The sequence below is a fragment of the Oncorhynchus gorbuscha genome, linkage group LG03, assembly GCF_021184085.1.
Source record: "Oncorhynchus gorbuscha isolate QuinsamMale2020 ecotype Even-year linkage group LG03, OgorEven_v1.0, whole genome shotgun sequence".
NCBI lineage: Eukaryota > Metazoa > Chordata > Actinopteri > Salmoniformes > Salmonidae > Oncorhynchus > Oncorhynchus gorbuscha.
The window spans coordinates 63,099,728-63,115,576 of NC_060175.1; the positions used below are offsets into that span (position 1 = coordinate 63,099,728).

The 15,849-nt window shown below is 42.4% G+C and overlaps 23 non-coding genes across 23 annotated transcripts; 12 read left to right on the forward strand and 11 right to left on the reverse strand.

The window, feature by feature from the left end:
- The first annotated feature begins 23 nt into the window (after nt 1-23).
- Nucleotides 24-95, forward strand: trnap-agg. Its single transcript has one exon. It is a non-coding gene; the product is annotated as a tRNA-Pro (tRNA).
- Nucleotides 96-381: 286 nt separating this feature from the next.
- trnag-ucc lies at nt 382-453 on the reverse strand. The gene has a single exon. It is a non-coding gene; the product is annotated as a tRNA-Gly (tRNA).
- A 985-nt stretch (nt 454-1,438) lies between these two features.
- Nucleotides 1,439-1,510, forward strand: trnap-agg. The gene has a single exon. It is a non-coding gene; the product is annotated as a tRNA-Pro (tRNA).
- Nucleotides 1,511-1,797: 287 nt separating this feature from the next.
- On the reverse strand, nt 1,798-1,869 carry trnag-ucc. Its single transcript has one exon. It is a non-coding gene; the product is annotated as a tRNA-Gly (tRNA).
- Nucleotides 1,870-2,854: 985 nt separating this feature from the next.
- trnap-agg lies at nt 2,855-2,926 on the forward strand. Its single transcript has one exon. It is a non-coding gene; the product is annotated as a tRNA-Pro (tRNA).
- Nucleotides 2,927-3,213: 287 nt separating this feature from the next.
- Nucleotides 3,214-3,285, reverse strand: trnag-ucc. Its single transcript has one exon. It is a non-coding gene; the product is annotated as a tRNA-Gly (tRNA).
- Nucleotides 3,286-4,274: 989 nt separating this feature from the next.
- Nucleotides 4,275-4,346, forward strand: trnap-agg. Its single transcript has one exon. It is a non-coding gene; the product is annotated as a tRNA-Pro (tRNA).
- A 287-nt stretch (nt 4,347-4,633) lies between these two features.
- On the reverse strand, nt 4,634-4,705 carry trnag-ucc. Its single transcript has one exon. It is a non-coding gene; the product is annotated as a tRNA-Gly (tRNA).
- Nucleotides 4,706-5,694: 989 nt separating this feature from the next.
- Nucleotides 5,695-5,766, forward strand: trnap-agg. Its single transcript has one exon. It is a non-coding gene; the product is annotated as a tRNA-Pro (tRNA).
- A 289-nt stretch (nt 5,767-6,055) lies between these two features.
- trnag-ucc lies at nt 6,056-6,127 on the reverse strand. Its single transcript has one exon. It is a non-coding gene; the product is annotated as a tRNA-Gly (tRNA).
- A 1,004-nt stretch (nt 6,128-7,131) lies between these two features.
- Nucleotides 7,132-7,203, forward strand: trnap-agg. The gene has a single exon. It is a non-coding gene; the product is annotated as a tRNA-Pro (tRNA).
- A 287-nt stretch (nt 7,204-7,490) lies between these two features.
- Nucleotides 7,491-7,562, reverse strand: trnag-ucc. The gene has a single exon. It is a non-coding gene; the product is annotated as a tRNA-Gly (tRNA).
- Nucleotides 7,563-8,549: 987 nt separating this feature from the next.
- On the forward strand, nt 8,550-8,621 carry trnap-agg. Its single transcript has one exon. It is a non-coding gene; the product is annotated as a tRNA-Pro (tRNA).
- A 286-nt stretch (nt 8,622-8,907) lies between these two features.
- Nucleotides 8,908-8,979, reverse strand: trnag-ucc. Its single transcript has one exon. It is a non-coding gene; the product is annotated as a tRNA-Gly (tRNA).
- Nucleotides 8,980-9,966: 987 nt separating this feature from the next.
- Nucleotides 9,967-10,038, forward strand: trnap-agg. The gene has a single exon. It is a non-coding gene; the product is annotated as a tRNA-Pro (tRNA).
- A 287-nt stretch (nt 10,039-10,325) lies between these two features.
- On the reverse strand, nt 10,326-10,397 carry trnag-ucc. Its single transcript has one exon. It is a non-coding gene; the product is annotated as a tRNA-Gly (tRNA).
- Nucleotides 10,398-11,386: 989 nt separating this feature from the next.
- trnap-agg lies at nt 11,387-11,458 on the forward strand. The gene has a single exon. It is a non-coding gene; the product is annotated as a tRNA-Pro (tRNA).
- Nucleotides 11,459-11,745: 287 nt separating this feature from the next.
- On the reverse strand, nt 11,746-11,817 carry trnag-ucc. The gene has a single exon. It is a non-coding gene; the product is annotated as a tRNA-Gly (tRNA).
- Nucleotides 11,818-12,805: 988 nt separating this feature from the next.
- On the forward strand, nt 12,806-12,877 carry trnap-agg. Its single transcript has one exon. It is a non-coding gene; the product is annotated as a tRNA-Pro (tRNA).
- A 286-nt stretch (nt 12,878-13,163) lies between these two features.
- Nucleotides 13,164-13,235, reverse strand: trnag-ucc. Its single transcript has one exon. It is a non-coding gene; the product is annotated as a tRNA-Gly (tRNA).
- Nucleotides 13,236-14,237: 1,002 nt separating this feature from the next.
- On the forward strand, nt 14,238-14,309 carry trnap-agg. Its single transcript has one exon. It is a non-coding gene; the product is annotated as a tRNA-Pro (tRNA).
- A 925-nt stretch (nt 14,310-15,234) lies between these two features.
- Nucleotides 15,235-15,306, forward strand: trnag-ucc. Its single transcript has one exon. It is a non-coding gene; the product is annotated as a tRNA-Gly (tRNA).
- Nucleotides 15,307-15,593: 287 nt separating this feature from the next.
- trnap-agg lies at nt 15,594-15,665 on the reverse strand. Its single transcript has one exon. It is a non-coding gene; the product is annotated as a tRNA-Pro (tRNA).
- Nucleotides 15,666-15,849: the final 184 nt, after the last annotated feature.

The following is a 15,849-nucleotide window of genomic DNA, read 5'->3' on the forward strand; positions in this document are numbered from 1 at the left end:
AAAGAAAGAAAGTATGGGCATAAGGCTCGTTGGTCTAGGGGTATGATTCTCGCTTAGGGTGCGAGAGGTCCCGGGTTCAAATCCCGGATGAGCCCTTTTGCAGATCCTTGAACAAGCTCAGACAGGCAGATCTTGGGCCACTGGTCGGAACGCCAACTATCACCTCTTGGGCGCAGGACAAGGATGGCTGAATGGTTTTGGCGAAGGACTGCAAATCTATTTTCATATGCACTTGTTGGTTCAACGTCGCACAACATTTATTATTTTAGATAAACTGAAGAATGTAGGAGCAATTCTAACTGCCACGAACAACGATAATGATTCAAATGTAATACACTTGAAATGACATCCAGCCCCTAAAAAAATGAAGTTCTCATGCTCTGCATTGGCCGGGAATCGAACCCGGGTCAACTGCTTGGAAGGCAGCTATGCTCACCACTATACCACCAATGCTATGTGCAGGTTATTAGCAACATGGAGACATCGACTCATATCTTGACCGTCATTTTTGTGGAAAGTGATCATTCTTTGACCAAACGCATCGTTGGTTTAGGTGTATGATTATGGCTTAGGTTGCGAGAGGTCCCTGGTTAAAACATATATCATTTTAATCAGTACAGGTTACCTTCAGATTAGGCCTGTGACACTTGTGGGGAAAGTAGGGCAAAACGGAGAACATTGCGACAAGTGGGTCACATTACTTTGAAGCCCAAAGATTTTGGATTCTACAAACAGAAGTTGGCACATAGACTGTTCTGACTTCAGACGAGTCTCCTGACACTTGTGGGGGATGTAGAGAAAAATCGAGAATACCACCGTGTTCGTGAGGGTCTCCCCTTTCCAGAGAGTGGTCATGCGAAATTGTAGGTCAAACGGTTCCGAAGCTAGAGATGTTTATGTGAGAAGACCGATTATAGGTATGTCTCATGGTTTGACAAAAACCGATCTAGGTCCACCATCTTTCACTGCAGATATGGAGGGGTAACATAGGCAGTTGTGGAGGATGGAGACGGATACGCTGAGTCTCAATCTCTCTACTTGAAAACTGATCTATTTGAATGGGTATTTTCAACATTAATTTACTTTGATTCACGTACCTTTGCTTCATTTGACTCAAAATAAACGAGTTCCATTCTTTTTGAAGTCTTATTTTTTCATTTTTCCTTAAAAAATGATTTGATCTCATTTTGCACTATATTCATTTATAAAAACTCGTCATCAGTTAGCTGTCGCGACTGAAGAAGACAGAATGTGAAAGACACAACAGATGAACTACAGAAGATTTGAACTGAAGCATGGTCAAGAGTTTGGAAGACTGTCATGCTCACAAGTAAAGCACAAAACACTCACATGATGTTCAATCGTTCCAAGCACCGTGGACACGTCAATCGATATCTTCACTGACATTGCTGCAGAAAGAAAGAAAGTATGGGCATAAGGCTCGTTGGTCTAGGGGTATGATTCTCGCTTAGGGTGCGAGAGGTCCCGGGTTCAAATCCCGGATGAGCCCTTTTGCAGATCCTTGAACAAGCTCAGACAGGCAGATCTTGGGCCACTGGTCGGAACGCCAACTATCACCTCTTGGGCGCAGGACAAGGATGGCTGAATGGTTTTGGCGAAGGACTGCAAATCTATTTTCATATGCACTTGTTGGTTCAACGTCGCACAACATTTATTATTTTAGATAAACTGAAGAATGTAGGAGCAATTCTAACTGCCACGAACAACGATAATGATTCAAATGTAATACACTTGAAATGACATCCAGCCCCTAAAACAAATGAAGTTCTCATGCTCTGCATTGGCCGGGAATCGAACCCGGGTCAACTGCTTGGAAGGCAGCTATGCTCACCACTATACCACCAATGCTATGTGCAGGTTATTAGCAACATGGAGACATCGACTCATATCTTGACCGTCATTTTTGTGGAAAGTGATCATTCTTTGACCAAACGCATCGTTGGTTTAGGTGTATGATTATGGCTTAGGTTGCGAGAGGTCCCTGGTTAAAACATATATCATTTTAATCAGTACAGGTTACCTTCAGATTAGGCCTGTGACACTTGTGGGGAAAGTAGGGCAAAACGGAGAACATTGCGACAAGTGGGTCACATTACTTTGAAGCCCAAAGATTTTGGATTCTACAAACAGAAGTTGGCACATAGACTGTTCTGACTTCAGACGAGTCTCCTGACACTTGTGGGGGATGTAGAGAAAAATCGAGAATACCACCGTGTTCGTGAGGGTCTCCCCTTTCCAGAGAGTGGTCATGCGAAATTGTAGGTCAAACGGTTCCGAAGCTAGAGATGTTTATGTGAGAAGACCGATTATAGGTATGTCTCATGGTTTGACAAAAACCGATCTAGGTCCACCATCTTTCACTGCAGATATGGAGGGGTAACATAGGCAGTTGTGGAGGATGGAGACGGATACGCTGAGTCTCAATCTCTCTACTTGAAAACTGATCTATTTGAATGGGTATTTTCAACATTAATTTACTTTGATTCACGTACCTTTGCTTCATTTGACTCAAAATAAACGAGTTCCATTCTTTTTGAAGTCTTATTTTTTCATTTTTCCTTAAAAAATGATTTGATCTCATTTTGCACTATATTCATTTATAAAAACTCGTCATCAGTTAGCTGTCGCGACTGAAGAAGACAGAATGTGAAAGACACAACAGATGAACTACAGAAGATTTGAACTGAAGCATGGTCAAGAGTTTGGAAGACTGTCATGCTCACAAGTAAAGCACAAAACACTCACATGATGTTCAATCGTTCCAAGCACCGTGGACACGTCAATCGATATCTTCACTGACATTGCTGCAGAAAGAAAGAAAGTATGGGCATAAGGCTCGTTGGTCTAGGGGTATGATTCTCGCTTAGGGTGCGAGAGGTCCCGGGTTCAAATCCCGGATGAGCCCTTTTGCAGATCCTTGAACAAGCTCAGACAGGCAGATCTTGGGCCACTGGTCGGAACGCCAACTATCACCTCTTGGGCGCAGGACAAGGATGGCTGAATGGTTTTGGCGAAGGACTGCAAATCTATTTTCATATGCACTTGTTGGTTCAACGTCGCACAACATTTATTATTTTAGATAAACTGAAGAATGTAGGAGCAATTCTAACTGCCACGAACAACGATAATGATTCAAATGTAATACACTTGAAATGACATCCAGCCCCTAAAACAAATGAAGTTCTCATGCTCTGCATTGGCCGGGAATCGAACCCGGGTCAACTGCTTGGAAGGCAGCTATGCTCACCACTATACCACCAATGCTATGTGCAGGTTATTAGCAACATGGAGACATCGACTCATATCTTGACCGTCATTTTTGTGGAAAGTGATCATTCTTTGACCAAACGCATCGTTGGTTTAGGTGTATGATTATGGCTTAGGTTGCGAGAGGTCCCTGGTTAAAACATATATCATTTTAATCAGTACAGGTTACCTTCAGATTAGGCCTGTGACACTTGTGGGGAAAGTAGGGCAAAACGGAGAACATTGCGACAAGTGGGTCACATTACTTTGAAGCCCAAAGATTTTGGATTCTACAAACAGAAGTTGGCACATAGACTGTTCTGACTTCAGACGAGTCTCCTGACACTTGTGGGGGATGTAGAGAAAAATCGAGAATACCACCGTGTTCGTGAGGGTCTCCCCTTTCCAGAGAGTGGTCATGCGAAATTGTAGGTCAAACGGTTCCGAAGCTAGAGATGTTTATGTGAGAAGACCGATTATAGGTATGTCTCATGGTTTGACAAAAACCGATCTAGGTCCACCATCTTTCACTGCAGATATGGAGGGGTAACATAGGCAGTTGTGGAGGATGGAGACGGATACGCTGAGTCTCAATCTCTCTACTTGAAAACTGATCTATTTGAATGGGTATTTTCAACATTAATTTACTTTGATTCACGTACCTTTGCTTCATTTGACTCAAAATAAACGAGTTCCATTCTTTTTGAAGTCTTATTTTTTCATTTTTCCTTAAAAAATGATTTGATCTCATTTTGCACTATATTCATTTATAAAAACTCGTCATCAGTTAGCTGTCGCGACTGAAGAAGACAGAATGTGAAAGACACAACAGATGAACTACAGAAGATTTGAACTGAAGCATGGTCAAGAGTTTGGAAGACTGTCATGCTCACAAGTAAAGCACAAAACACTCACATGATGTTCAATCGTTCCAAGCACCGTGGACACGTCAATCGATATCTTCACTGACATTGCTGCAGAAAGAAAGAAAAACACTATGGGCATAAGGCTCGTTGGTCTAGGGGTATGATTCTCGCTTAGGGTGCGAGAGGTCCCGGGTTCAAATCCCGGATGAGCCCTTTTGCAGATCCTTGAACAAGCTCAGACAGGCAGATCTTGGGCCACTGGTCGGAACGCCAACTATCACCTCTTGGGCGCAGGACAAGGATGGCTGAATGGTTTTGGCGAAGGACTGCAAATCTATTTTCATATGCACTTGTTGGTTCAACGTCGCACAACATTTATTATTTTAGATAAACTGAAGAATGTAGGAGCAATTCTAACTGCCACGAACAACGATAATGATTCAAATGTAATACACTTGAAATGACATCCAGCCCCTAAAACAAATGAAGTTCTCATGCTCTGCATTGGCCGGGAATCGAACCCGGGTCAACTGCTTGGAAGGCAGCTATGCTCACCACTATACCACCAATGCTATGTGCAGGTTATTAGCAACATGGAGACATCGACTCATATCTTGACCGTCATTTTTGTGGAAAGTGATCATTCTTTGACCAAACGCATCGTTGGTTTAGGTGTATGATTATGGCTTAGGTTGCGAGAGGTCCCTGGTTAAAACATATATCATTTTAATCAGTACAGGTTACCTTCAGATTAGGCCTGTGACACTTGTGGGGAAAGTAGGGCAAAACGGAGAACATTGCGACAAGTGGGTCACATTACTTTGAAGCCCAAAGATTTTGGATTCTACAAACAGAAGTTGGCACATAGACTGTTCTGACTTCAGACGAGTCTCCTGACACTTGTGGGGGATGTAGAGAAAAATCGAGAATACCACCGTGTTCGTGAGGGTCTCCCCTTTCCAGAGAGTGGTCATGCGAAATTGTAGGTCAAACGGTTCCGAAGCTAGAGATGTTTATGTGAGAAGACCGATTATAGGTATGTCTCATGGTTTGACAAAAACCGATCTAGGTCCACCATCTTTCACTGCAGATATGGAGGGGTAACATAGGCAGTTGTGGAGGATGGAGACGGATACGCTGAGTCTCAATCTCTCTACTTGAAAACTGATCTATTTGAATGGGTATTTTCAACATTAATTTACTTTGATTCACGTACCTTTGCTTCATTTGACTCAAAATAAACGAGTTCCATTCTTTTTGAAGTCTTATTTTTTCATTTTTCCTTAAAAAATGATTTGATCTCATTTTGCACTATATTCATTTATAAAAACTCGTCATCAGTTAGCTGTCGCGACTGAAGAAGACAGAATGTGAAAGACACAACAGATGAACTACAGAAGATTTGAACTGAAGCATGGTCAAGAGTTTGGAAGACTGTCATGCTCACAAGTAAAGCACAAAACACTCACATGATGTTCAATCGTTCCAAGCACCGTGGACACGTCAATCGATATCTTCACTGACATTGCTGCAGAAAGAAAGAAAAAAAGTATGGGCATAAGGCTCGTTGGTCTAGGGGTATGATTCTCGCTTAGGGTGCGAGAGGTCCCGGGTTCAAATCCCGGATGAGCCCTTTTGCAGATCCTTGAACAAGCTCAGACAGGCAGATCTTGGGCCACTGGTCGGAACGCCAACTATCACCTCTTGGGCGCAGGACAAGGATGGCTGAATGGTTTTGGCGAAGGACTGCAAATCTATTTTCATATATGCACTTGTTGGTTCAACGTCGCACAACATTTATTATTTTAGATAAACTGAAGAATGTAGGAGCAATTCTAACTGCCACGAACAACGATAATGATTCAAATGTAATACACTTGAAATGACATCCAGCCCCTAAAACAAATGAAGTTCTCATGCTCTGCATTGGCCGGGAATCGAACCCGGGTCAACTGCTTGGAAGGCAGCTATGCTCACCACTATACCACCAATGCTATGTGCAGGTTATTAGCAACATGGAGACATCGACTCATATCTTGACCGTCATTTTTGTGGAAAGTGATCATTCTTTGACCAAACGCATCGTTGGTTTAGGTGTATGATTATGGCTTAGGTTGCGAGAGGTCCCTGGTTAAAACATATATCATTTTAATCAGTACAGGTTACCTTCAGATTAGGCCTGTGACACTTGTGGGGAAAGTAGGGCAAAACGGAGAACATTGCGACAAGTGGGTCACATTACTTTGAAGCCCAAAGATTTTGGATTCTACAAACAGAAGTTGGCACATAGACTGTTCTGACTTCAGACGAGTCTCCTGACACTTGTGGGGGATGTAGAGAAAAATCGAGAATACCACCGTGTTCGTGAGGGTCTCCCCTTTCCAGAGAGTGGTCATGCGAAATTGTAGGTCAAACGGTTCCGAAGCTAGAGATGTTTATGTGAGAAGACCGATTATAGGTATGTCTCATGGTTTGACAAAAACCGATCTAGGTCCACCATCTTTCACTGCAGATATGGAGGGGTAACATAGGCAGTTGTGGAGGATGGAGACGGATACGCTGAGTCTCAATCTCTCTACTTGAAAACTGATCTATTTGAATGGGTATTTTCAACATTAATTTACTTTGATTCACGTACCTTTGCTTCATTTGACTCAAAATAAACGAGTTCCATTCTTTTTGAAGTCTTTTTAAAATATTTTTTCCTTAAAAAAATGATTTGATCTCATTTTGCACTATATTCATTTATAAAAACTCGTCATCAGTTAGCTGTCGCGACTGAAGAAGACAGAATGTGAAAGACACAACAGATGAACTACAGAAGATTTGAACTGAAGCATGGTCAAGAGTTTGGAAGACTGTCATGCTCACAAGTAAAGCACAAAACACTCACATGATGTTCAATCGTTCCAAGCACCGTGGACACGTCAATCGATATCTTCAATCGATATCTTCACTGACATTGCTGCAGAAAGAAAGAAAAAAAGTATGGGCATAAGGCTCGTTGGTCTAGGGGTATGATTCTCGCTTAGGGTGCGAGAGGTCCCGGGTTCAAATCCCGGATGAGCCCTTTTGCAGATCCTTGAACAAGCTCAGACAGGCAGATCTTGGGCCACTGGTCGGAACGCCAACTATCACCTCTTGGGCGCAGGACAAGGATGGCTGAATGGTTTTGGCGAAGGACTGCAAATCTATTTTCATATGCACTTGTTGGTTCAACGTCGCACAACATTTATTATTTTAGATAAACTGAAGAATGTAGGAGCAATTCTAACTGCCACGAACAACGATAATGATTCAAATGTAATACACTTGAAATGACATCCAGCCCCTAAAACAAATGAAGTTCTCATGCTCTGCATTGGCCGGGAATCGAACCCGGGTCAACTGCTTGGAAGGCAGCTATGCTCACCACTATACCACCAATGCTATGTGCAGGTTATTAGCAACATGGAGACATCGACTCATATCTTGACCGTCATTTTTGTGGAAAGTGATCATTCTTTGACCAAACGCATCGTTGGTTTAGGTGTATGATTATGGCTTAGGTTGCGAGAGGTCCCTGGTTAAAACATATATCATTTTAATCAGTACAGGTTACCTTCAGATTAGGCCTGTGACACTTGTGGGGAAAGTAGGGCAAAACGGAGAACATTGCGACAAGTGGGTCACATTACTTTGAAGCCCAAAGATTTTGGATTCTACAAACAGAAGTTGGCACATAGACTGTTCTGACTTCAGACGAGTCTCCTGACACTTGTGGGGGATGTAGAGAAAAATCGAGAATACCACCGTGTTCGTGAGGGTCTCCCCTTTCCAGAGAGTGGTCATGCGAAATTGTAGGTCAAACGGTTCCGAAGCTAGAGATGTTTATGTGAGAAGACCGATTATAGGTATGTCTCATGGTTTGACAAAAACCGATCTAGGTCCACCATCTTTCACTGCAGATATGGAGGGTAACATAGGCAGTTGTGGAGGATGGAGACGGATACGCTGAGTCTCAATCTCTCTACTTGAAAACTGATCTATTTGAATGGGTATTTTCAACATTAATTTACTTTGATTCACGTACCTTTGCTTCATTTGACTCAAAATAAACGAGTTCCATTCTTTTTGAAGTCTTATTTTTTCATTTTTCCTTAAAAAATGATTTGATCTCATTTTGCACTATATTCATTTATAAAAACTCGTCATCAGTTAGCTGTCGCGACTGAAGAAGACAGAATGTGAAAGACACAACAGATGAACTACAGAAGATTTGAACTGAAGCATGGTCAAGAGTTTGGAAGACTGTCATGCTCACAAGTAAAGCACAAAACACTCACATGATGTTCAATCGTTCCAAGCACCGTGGACACGTCAATCGATATCTTCACTGACATTGCTGCAGAAAGAAAGAAAAAACTATGGGCATAAGGCTCGTTGGTCTAGGGGTATGATTCTCGCTTAGGGTGCGAGAGGTCCCGGGTTCAAATCCCGGATGAGCCCTTTTGCAGATCCTTGAACAAGCTCAGACAGGCAGATCTTGGGCCACTGGTCGGAACGCCAACTATCACCTCTTGGGCGCAGGACAAGGATGGCTGAATGGTTTTGGCGAAGGACTGCAAATCTATTTTCATATGCACTTGTTGGTTCAACGTCGCACAACATTTATTATTTTAGATAAACTGAAGAATGTAGGAGCAATTCTAACTGCCACGAACAACGATAATGATTCAAATGTAATACACTTGAAATGACATCCAGCCCCTAAAAAAATGAAGTTCTCATGCTCTGCATTGGCCGGGAATCGAACCCGGGTCAACTGCTTGGAAGGCAGCTATGCTCACCACTATACCACCAATGCTATGTGCAGGTTATTAGCAACATGGAGACATCGACTCATATCTTGACCGTCATTTTTGTGGAAAGTGATCATTCTTTGACCAAACGCATCGTTGGTTTAGGTGTATGATTATGGCTTAGGTTGCGAGAGGTCCCTGGTTAAAACATATATCATTTTAATCAGTACAGGTTACCTTCAGATTAGGCCTGTGACACTTGTGGGGAAAGTAGGGCAAAACGGAGAACATTGCGACAAGTGGGTCACATTACTTTGAAGCCCAAAGATTTTGGATTCTACAAACAGAAGTTGGCACATAGACTGTTCTGACTTCAGACGAGTCTCCTGACACTTGTGGGGGATGTAGAGAAAAATCGAGAATACCACCGTGTTCGTGAGGGTCTCCCCTTTCCAGAGAGTGGTCATGCGAAATTGTAGGTCAAACGGTTCCGAAGCTAGAGATGTTTATGAGAAGACCGATTATAGGTATGTCTCATGGTTTGACAAAAACCGATCTAGGTCCACCATCTTTCACTGCAGATATGGAGGGGTAACATAGGCAGTTGTGGAGGATGGAGACGGATACGCTGAGTCTCAATCTCTCTACTTGAAAACTGATCTATTTGAATGGGTATTTTCAACATTAATTTACTTTGATTCACGTACCTTTGCTTCATTTGACTCAAAATAAACGAGTTCCATTCTTTTTGAAGTCTTATTTTTTCATTTTTCCTTAAAAAATGATTTGATCTCATTTTGCACTATATTCATTTATAAAAACTCGTCATCAGTTAGCTGTCGCGACTGAAGAAGACAGAATGTGAAAGACACAACAGATGAACTACAGAAGATTTGAACTGAAGCATGGTCAAGAGTTTGGAAGACTGTCATGCTCACAAGTAAAGCACAAAACACTCACATGATGTTCAATCGTTCCAAGCACCGTGGACACGTCAATCGATATCTTCACTGACATTGCTGCAGAAAGAAAGAAAAACACTATGGGCATAAGGCTCGTTGGTCTAGGGGTATGATTCTCGCTTAGGGTGCGAGAGGTCCCGGGTTCAAATCCCGGATGAGCCCTTTTGCAGATCCTTGAACAAGCTCAGACAGGCAGATCTTGGGCCACTGGTCGGAACGCCAACTATCACCTCTTGGGCGCAGGACAAGGATGGCTGAATGGTTTTGGCGAAGGACTGCAAATCTATTTTCATATGCACTTGTTGGTTCAACGTCGCACAACATTTATTATTTTAGATAAACTGAAGAATGTAGGAGCAATTCTAACTGCCACGAACAACGATAATGATTCAAATGTAATACACTTGAAATGACATCCAGCCCCTAAAACAAATGAAGTTCTCATGCTCTGCATTGGCCGGGAATCGAACCCGGGTCAACTGCTTGGAAGGCAGCTATGCTCACCACTATACCACCAATGCTATGTGCAGGTTATTAGCAACATGGAGACATCGACTCATATCTTGACCGTCATTTTTGTGGAAAGTGATCATTCTTTGACCAAACGCATCGTTGGTTTAGGTGTATGATTATGGCTTAGGTTGCGAGAGGTCCCTGGTTAAAACATATATCATTTTAATCAGTACAGGTTACCTTCAGATTAGGCCGTGACACTTGTGGGGAAAGTAGGGCAAAACGGAGAACATTGCGACAAGTGGGTCACATTACTTTGAAGCCCAAAGATTTTGGATTCTACAAACAGAAGTTGGCACATAGACTGTTCTGACTTCAGACGAGTCTCCTGACACTTGTGGGGGATGTAGAGAAAAATCGAGAATACCACCGTGTTCGTGAGGGTCTCCCCTTTCCAGAGAGTGGTCATGCGAAATTGTAGGTCAAACGGTTCCGAAGCTAGAGATGTTTATGTGAGAAGACCGATTATAGGTATGTCTCATGGTTTGACAAAAACCGATCTAGGTCCACCATCTTTCACTGCAGATATGGAGGGGTAACATAGGCAGTTGTGGAGGATGGAGACGGATACGCTGAGTCTCAATCTCTCTACTTGAAAACTGATCTATTTGAATGGGTATTTTCAACATTAATTTACTTTGATTCACGTACCTTTGCTTCATTTGACTCAAAATAAACGAGTTCCATTCTTTTTGAAGTCTTATTTTTTCATTTTTTCCTTAAAAAAATGATTTGATCTCATTTTGCACTATATTCATTTATAAAAACTCGTCATCAGTTAGCTGTCGCGACTGAAGAAGACAGAATGTGAAAGACACAACAGATGAACTACAGAAGATTTGAACTGAAGCATGGTCAAGAGTTTGGAAGACTGTCATGCTCACAAGTAAAGCACAAAACACTCACATGATGTTCAATCGTTCCAAGCACCGTGGACACGTCAATCGATATCTTCACTGACATTGCTGCAGAAAGAAAGAAAAAGTATTTGGCATAAGGCTCGTTGGTCTAGGGGTATGATTCTCGCTTAGGGTGCGAGAGGTCCCGGGTTCAAATCCCGGATGAGCCCTTTTGCAGATCCTTGAACAAGCTCAGACAGGCAGATCTTGGGCCACTGGTCGGAACGCCAACTATCACCTCTTGGGCGCAGGACAAGGATGGCTGAATGGTTTTGGCGAAGGACTGCAAATCTATTTTCATATGCACTTGTTGGTTCAACGTCGCACAACATTTATTATTTTAGATAAACTGAAGAATGTAGGAGCAATTCTAACTGCCACGAACAACGATAATGATTCAAATGTAATACACTTGAAATGACATCCAGCCCCTAAAACTAATGAAGTTCTCATGCTCTGCATTGGCCGGGAATCGAACCCGGGTCAACTGCTTGGAAGGCAGCTATGCTCACCACTATACCACCAATGCTATGTGCAGGTTATTAGCAACATGGAGACATCGACTCATATCTTGACCGTCATTTTTGTGGAAAGTGATCATTCTTTGACCAAACGCATCGTTGGTTTAGGTGTATGATTATGGCTTAGGTTGCGAGAGGTCCCTGGTTAAAACATATATCATTTTAATCAGTACAGGTTACCTTCAGATTAGGCCTGTGACACTTGTGGGGAAAGTAGGGCAAAACGGAGAACATTGCGACAAGTGGGTCACATTACTTTGAAGCCCAAAGATTTTGGATTCTACAAACAGAAGTTGGCACATAGACTGTTCTGACTTCAGACGAGTCTCCTGACACTTGTGGGGGATGTAGAGAAAAATCGAGAATACCACCGTGTTCGTGAGGGTCTCCCCTTTCCAGAGAGTGGTCATGCGAAATTGTAGGTCAAACGGTTCCGAAGCTAGAGATGTTTATGTGAGAAGACCGATTATAGGTATGTCTCATGGTTTGACAAAAACCGATCTAGGTCCACCATCTTTCACTGCAGATATGGAGGGGTAACATAGGCAGTTGTGGAGGATGGAGACGGATACGCTGAGTCTCAATCTCTCTACTTGAAAACTGATCTATTTGAATGGGTATTTTCAACATTAATTTACTTTGATTCACGTACCTTTGCTTCATTTGACTCAAAATAAACGAGTTCCATTCTTTTTGAAGTCTTATTTTTTCATTTTTCCTTAAAAAATGATTTGATCTCATTTTGCACTATATTCATTTATAAAAACTCGTCATCAGTTAGCTGTCGCGACTGAAGAAGACAGAATGTGAAAGACACAACAGATGAACTACAGAAGATTTGAACTGAAGCATGGTCAAGAGTTTGGAAGACTGTCATGCTCACAAGTAAAGCACAAAACACTCACATGATGTTCAATCGTTCCAAGCACCGTGGACACGTCAATCGATATCTTCACTGACATTGCTGCAGAAAGAAAGAAAAAACTATGGGCATAAGGCTCGTTGGTCTAGGGGTATGATTCTCGCTTAGGGTGCGAGAGGTCCCGGGTTCAAATCCCGGATGAGCCCTTTTGCAGATCCTTGAACAAGCTCAGACAGGCAGATCTTGGGCCACTGGTCGGAACGCCAACTATCACCTCTTGGGCGCAGGACAAGGATGGCTGAATGGTTTTGGCGAAGGACTGCAAATCTATTTTCATATGCACTTGTTGGTTCAACGTCGCACAACATTTATTATTTTAGATAAACTGAAGAATGTAGGAGCAATTCTAACTCCACGAACAACGATAATGATTCAAATGTAATACACTTGAAATGACATCCAGCCCCTAAAACAAATGAAGTTCTCATGCTCTGCATTGGCCGGGAATCGAACCCGGGTCAACTGCTTGGAAGGCAGCTATGCTCACCACTATACCACCAATGCTATGTGCAGGTTATTAGCAACATGGAGACATCGACTCATATCTTGACCGTCATTTTTGTGGAAAGTGATCATTCTTTGACCAAACGCATCGTTGGTTTAGGTGTATGATTATGGCTTAGGTTGCGAGAGGTCCCTGGTTAAAACATATATCATTTTAATCAGTACAGGTTACCTTCAGATTAGGCCTGTGACACTTGTGGGGAAAGTAGGGCAAAACGGAGAACATTGCGACAAGTGGGTCACATTACTTTGAAGCCCAAAGATTTTGGATTCTACAAACAGAAGTTGGCACATAGACTGTTCTGACTTCAGACGAGTCTCCTGACACTTGTGGGGGATGTAGAGAAAAATCGAGAATACCACCGTGTTCGTGAGGGTCTCCCCTTTCCAGAGTGGTCATGCGAAATTGTAGGTCAAACGGTTCCGAAGCTAGAGATGTTTATGTGAGAAGACCGATTATAGGTATGTCTCATGGTTTGACAAAAACCGATCTAGGTCCACCATCTTTCACTGCAGATATGGAGGGGTAACATAGGCAGTTGTGGAGGATGGAGACGGATACGCTGAGTCTCAATCTCTCTACTTGAAAACTGATCTATTTGAATGGGTATTTTCAACATTAATTTACTTTGATTCACGTACCTTTGCTTCATTTGACTCAAAATAAACGAGTTCCATTCTTTTTGAAGTCTTATTTTTCATTTTTCCTTTAAAAAATGATTTGATCTCATTTTGCACTATATTCATTTATAAAAACTCGTCATCAGTTAGCTGTCGCGACTGAAGAAGACAGAATGTGAAAGACACAACAGATGAACTACAGAAGATTTGAACTGAAGCATGGTCATTAATTTGGAAGACTGAGTTTGGAAGACTGTCATGCTCACAAGTAAAGCACAAAACACTCACATGATGTTCAATCGTTCCAAGCACCGTGGACACGTCAATCGATATCTTCACTGACATTGCTGCAGAAAGAAAGAAAAAACCCTATGGGCATAAGGCTCGTTGGTCTAGGGGTATGATTCTCGCTTAGGGTGCGAGAGGTCCCGGGTTCAAATCCCGGATGAGCCCTTTTGCAGATCCTTGAACAAGCTCAGACAGGCAGATCTTGGGCCACTGGTGAACATCAACTATCACCTCTTGGGCTTTAGGACAAGGATGAGCTGAATGGTTTTCTTGACCATGGTTCAGTTCAAATCTTCTGTAGTTCATCTGCTGTGTCTTTCACATTCTGTCTTCTTCAGTCGCACAGCTAACTGATGACGAGTTTTTATAAATGAATATAGTGCAAAATGAGATCAAATCATTTTTTAAGGAAAATGAAAATAAGACTTCAAAAGAATGGAACTCGTTTATTTTGAGTCAAATGAAGCAAAGGTACGTGAATCAAAGTAAATTAATGTTGAAAATACCCATTCAAATAGATCAGTTTTCAAGTAGAGAGATTGAGACTCAGCGTTCCGTCATCCTCCACAACTGCCTATGTTACCCCTCCATATCTGCAGTGAAATGGTGGACCTAGATCGGTTTTTGTCAAACCATGAGACATACCTATAATCGGTCTTCTCACATAAAACATCTCTAGCTTCACAATTTCGACCACTCTCTGGAAAGGGAGAGCCTCACGAACACGGTGGTATTCTCGATTTTTCTCTACATCCCCCACAAGTGTCAGGAGACTCCTCTGAAGTCAGAACAGTCTATGTGCCAACTTCTGTTTGTAGAATCCAAAATCTTTGGGCTTCAAAGTAATGTGACCCACTTGTCGCAATGTTCTCCGTTTTGCCCTACTTTCCCCACAAGTGTCACAGGCCTAATCTGAAGGTAACCTGTACTGATTAAAATGATATATGTTTTAACCAGGGACCTCTCGCAACCTAAGCCATAATCATACACCTAAACCAACGATGCGTTTGGTCAAAGAATGATCACTTTCCACAAAAATGACGGTCAAGATATGAGTCGATGTCTCCATGTTGCTAATAACCTGCACATAGCATTGGTGGTATAGTGGTGAGCATAGCTGCCTTCCAAGCAGTTGACCCGGGTTCGATTCCCGGCCAATGCAGAGCATGAGAACTTCATTTGTTTTAGGGGCTGGATGTCATTTCAAGTGTATTACATTTGAATCATTATCGTTGTTCGTGGCAGTTAGAATTGCTCCTACATTCTTCAGTTTATCTAAAATAATAAATGTTGTGCGACGTTGAACCAACAAGTGCATATGAAAATAGATTTGCAGTCCTTCGCCAAAACCATTCAGCCATCCTTGTCCTGCGCCCAAGAGGTGATAGTTGGCGTTCCGACCAGTGGCCCAAGATCTGCCTGTCTGAGCTTGTTCAAGGATCTGCAAAAGGGCTCATCCGGGATTTGAACCCGGGACCTCTCGCACCCTAAGCGAGAATCATACCCCTAGACCAACGAGCCTTATGCCCATAGTTTTTTTCTTCTTTCTGCAGCAATGTCAGTGAAGATATCGATTGACGTGTCCACGGTGCTTGGAACGATTGAACATCATGTGAGTGTTTTGTGCTTTACTTGTGAGCATGACAGTCTTCCAAACTCTTGACCATGCTTCAGTTCAAATCTTCTGTAGTTCATCTGTTGTGTC